This window comes from Neopelma chrysocephalum, unplaced genomic scaffold, assembly GCF_003984885.1.
Source record: "Neopelma chrysocephalum unplaced genomic scaffold, ASM398488v2 Primary Assembly neopelma1_105, whole genome shotgun sequence".
In the NCBI taxonomy this organism is placed as follows: Eukaryota; Metazoa; Chordata; class Aves; order Passeriformes; family Pipridae; genus Neopelma; species Neopelma chrysocephalum.
Window position 1 is genome coordinate 2,141,338 of NW_020897769.1, and position 4,774 is coordinate 2,146,111.

The window sequence follows — 4,774 nt, forward strand, 5'->3', positions numbered from 1 at the left end:
CCCTCATTTTTGGGGAGGGAGGCTCGTTACAGAGGAATGCTCTCTGTTCCTTGGGAGCCTGGAGTGGAAGGAGATCACTGATTAAAGCAGAGCCTTTTGATTAGATGATGGGGCTGCTTTCAGTGATTAAACACGGCAAAAAAAAGTATTTTGGGGCAGTGCTTTCTGCAGAAGCTTGGGCTAAAGTAGGCAGCTATTACAGCACATGAAAAGCAGGCAGGTCAAGAGTGGGTTTGGAGGCTGGGAAGATGCAGAGCTTGGAAGGGGAAGTTACAATTTCAGGATTATGCCAGTATTCATCTGTAACTGGATCTCTGTTTATTTTTGTTTCTCGAGATGCTGTCACAGGCATGTATTGTATTTACCTTGCTGACTCCAGACACACAATGTTGTGTCACTCATCACAGATAAAAGGCTCCAGTGTCCTCAGATAATTACAGAAATTTTATTAGCTATGATGAAACAATGATAAAAGGTATCAGGGCTTTGATTTCATCTTTTGGAAGGGAGCCTATTTTTTAGTCCACATTTTCCTTTTATTGGAGCAATTTTTTAAAGGACTGGTAATTTTTTAAGAGTCAAACTACCCATTTCTATGAAGCTTTTACCTACATTCCTGAGGCATCGACTTCCATAATCATCATAATTAGCATTACACACAGACCCACTGTTGCAGAATGCTTCATTAGTGGGACAGCACTGAAATCTCAGTCCATGGAGTGCACAGAATCACAGTCTGTTTGTTCACCCTGGATGGCAACACTCTGGTTTCTGTGTGACTGCTCTGGTTTGCATGTGCAATCCCAGCTCTGTGGAACTCCTATAAAATCGTGGAAAAAGGCTGTTCTGGTAACATTTGTTTCTATGTATTTTGCTGAGTTGCTATGCTTGCATTTTTTAGTGTTTACATGCTGTGGGGATGTAAAAAGCATAACGTTATGGGGGAAAGGGCAGAGCTTGCCTCAAATTATCATCGTAAGAAAGAAAAAAATGCAGAGAAATGTCAGGAGATCTTGATGAACATGTTTCTGCGGGAACTGGAAAAGAGACCAAGCCACAAAATTAAGAACTAGATCCAGATTCCATATCCTTCAGCCTCACCCCTGAGGGGATGAAAAATTCAGAGCTGAATTACCACAAGTTTGGAAGAAGTTCCTTTATTTCAACTCATCTCTCCACAATCTGGTTATACTGATAACCTCGTTATAAATGTTAATAGAGCAATACCTCTACCTATTGTTATACCTGAGCACAGCAATAACATTGCAATGAGACTATTGCATAAATGCAATTTCTTCCTATTTTTTCCCATTATTTGAATGCATTGTTTGAAACAGGCAATTCTGCTGAATATTACTGAGCTGCCTACAAAAACATTGTGAGGTGTTTCCTCCTTTTAAATTCAATATAAGAAAATCATTGAACTTGCTTTCACTCTGGCCCTTAAACCGATAAAACATAAATTACTGGTTGCAAGAGATGGGCAAACATGTCAACTCTTGGACTGAAAGTTAGAGGTTTTTTTAATTCCAAAAACTAATTTGAGTCCACACCAAGCCAACCACAAGATAATAGCAGAAGCTGCATTTAACTAAATAATCCAACCCCTTCTCCCCACTAAATGAATAAATTGTTATCTACGTCAGAAACTTGGGATGCTGCTTTTTATTTCTAAATATCACAATGACGTTAGGTGAGAGCTACTTGTAACGTGTCTTTGGGGTACTGCAGTATTTCCCCTTCCTGCATTGCAAGATTTAAGATAAAGCAAAAAAATATCTTCCAATGAATTTTAAGATTCACATTAGTGTTGTCACAATAATTAAATGAAAGTGGGGTTTGGTGGCAACATGTCCTGCCTGTGCTGAGTCAGCAAGAAGTGCAGGACTAGATGGGATGTGTTGATGCCAGAGGTGACAGCTCGTGAAGCAACCCCAGTTACCTGTTGGGATTCCCACTGTGGGATTAAAACACAGAGAGATTGACACATTTTTGTCCTTCAGCATTATCAGAAGGAAAATGGTCTGTCACTGAGCACTTGGTCACCCCAGCTGAGACTTTCAGGAGCCTTAATCATTGAATTTATGATGTAAAACTGTGATAATTATCTTCACAGTCAGAGTGTTCTCTTTCTTGTTGTCCTTCTTCTGGCTAAATTCCTCTGATAAAATAGAAGTGAAACTGTATGATGATGGGAAGGAGGAACCACATTTGTTACTTAGGGCAGCCAATATATAAAAGGTGAGATAAAAAGACTCATACAGAAGAATACATAACCCTGAACCTGGCAGTCTGCCTTGTGTCTTTTATCCTTCCTCCTTTATCACTTTGGTACCTAGCTGTCTCTCTTTATCTTTTTTAAGTCATATATACTATACTATTGCTCTGCTGCCAGGTCAGCTGTGACAAAAGGTAGCTTACTTTCTGTAAAGAGAGAATAACTGTGGAACAGGCAAAATTAAATATTTTAGCAACAAAAATATTATATAGAATATCTTGACCAGAATTCTGTGGTGGCTGCTACGTAGCTTCAGTTGCTTCATCCATACCTGGTCATCAGAACTGGCCAAACCTGGGCTTTCATTAACAATCAGCTATTTCCAACTAAAATGAATCCTAGTTGGTTAGATTGACACAGGTCAATTAGGTTATTGATTAGGACTAAGAATATTATAACCTTGGAGAAAAAGACTCACAATATTTTGGCCCTGAGTTTTGCAATGCTATTTAAAAGGACACCTAGCAGAGAAGGGTGATATTTAGGTAAATTTAATCTGATTTGAGTTATGCAGAACTACCCTGTCTTCATCTGTCAATCTCAAACACAGGAATACAAAACTGTCGTTGCACCAGAGCAGCAGCAACCAATTCTGAAAGGTGAGGATGGTGATGACCTCCAGCCTCTCTCTATGGGTTGTCTTTTGACAGGACTCCCACTAACAAATGGAAACTTTGTCCCAGTAATGAAGAATTATCCAGATTTGTAAATAGCTTTTTGGTTTTTAGGGGTGTCTCCTTTGGGTTTGTGTTCCATCCCAGCCCGGGAAGGGCTGTGGGGGCAGCAGGACCAGGACTGGTGCACCAGGCTGGGTGTGGGCAGGAGGCAGCTGTGGGAGGAGGAACACCCTGGATGGGCTCGGAGGAGCTGGGTTTGACTCCTTCAGCTGAAGCCAAGAGAGAAGAGCAAAATCCTATTGGGGGGGGCACAGGAAGGGAACCAGCTAAAGGTGTTGGGAGACTTAAATCATCACAGCTGCCTTTTTCCATCCGTTCTTGTTTTGCCTCTTCTGAATTCCGACACCTACACAATACTCTGTCTTTTAAAAACAATGTTGGAGTTCCCGACATTGAACTCTGCAAACAAGTGTGTTCTCAATTAAGGGAAGAACTTCTCCTGCCCCCCCCACCTCGATCCGAGTGCTTGGCTCAGATGTTCTGGCCTCCAGAGGAATCACACCAGCACATTTTTCAGAAGGTTTCCCCCTCCCAAAATCCCATTGAATGGCTGTTTCTTATAAACCAATGGAGATAATTTCATGGCTTTTCCCTTTCATGGCCACCCACCTCCTCTTCCCAGCTAGCTTTGGTATAAAAAGACAAATCCTTTCCCATTCACATCAAAAGCAGGAGGGTCACCCTGTGTCACCTACCCTGGGATTTTGACTCAAGTTATTCGGAAAAAAAATGAATGGAAAGAGCAGCTTGGCTTTAACTCCACCACAGTGTGTGTCACCGAGAGTTTTCGGGGTCATTGACAGATCAGCTTCATAGACCAAACAGATAAATAGGCACAAGTTTTTCTTTAATATTATTGTTCATAATTTGTTCATGCCATAAGTGTGCTGAGTGCATTACAGAGGATACCAACCCTTCCTCAGGGAACACAGGGTCTAAGTTGGACATGTGTTTTGTATATTTGCAGTGTGTATTCAGGCACCTCCAGCACTGAATAGGCACTTTTAAAAACAAATTTCAAGTAATAACAATAACATGCTGAGTGATAACAACAGGCATGAGGGTGAGAGGAGGACGAGGGTTACAAAAATAAAGATCATGTGAATTGTTTGCTTTATGTCACACACGAGGCTTGGGATCTCTCTGTTTTTCTTTTTCTTTGAATGCTTTTGTCATTCCTTTCTCCTTGGCAAGAAAAGCTGACAAACTTCAGAGGCAGAGGAATTGCTGCTGGCGTAAAGGAGCAATGAGGCAGAGGAAAGGGGCTCTTCCTGCTGATACCTGAAAAACCTCTGGCCTTGCTGCAGGCTGAGGGCTGACTTAAAGAAGGGGAATGAAGAAAGCCCGAACACAATTTCTATCCTCTCTGGTGTAGATTGTCCCTAGTACAGGGTTAAATTCTTGAAACACCTTTCTTCGTTCTTATTCCAGCTGCCTCTAACAATAGTGGAGGTTTGTGAAAGCAAGAGAAAAATAGCACGAAGTTCCCAGGACTCAGCACTTAGTGAAATGAGATTTCTGATAGTTTAGCGCTCATTCTCATGTCAGAACATTCACCTGGTTCTACATGCACCAGGTGCCTTTCTCTTAAACTGCTCAGTGGGTTCCTCAGTGCTTGGAGCAATCCCTGCATAGGGGGGATGTTTCTATGACACCTTTGGCCCTAAACAACGGCTGGAGCACCCTGTGCTTCTGAATGGTTGGTTTAATCTTCATCAGATCTCTTCCTGAGCATCCCTTCTGGTGCATCTCACAGGAACCTCGGTGTGAGCTCCTGGTTGTTGTGTTTGCTCAGGTGTTGTTGGTCGGAAGTTCCTGC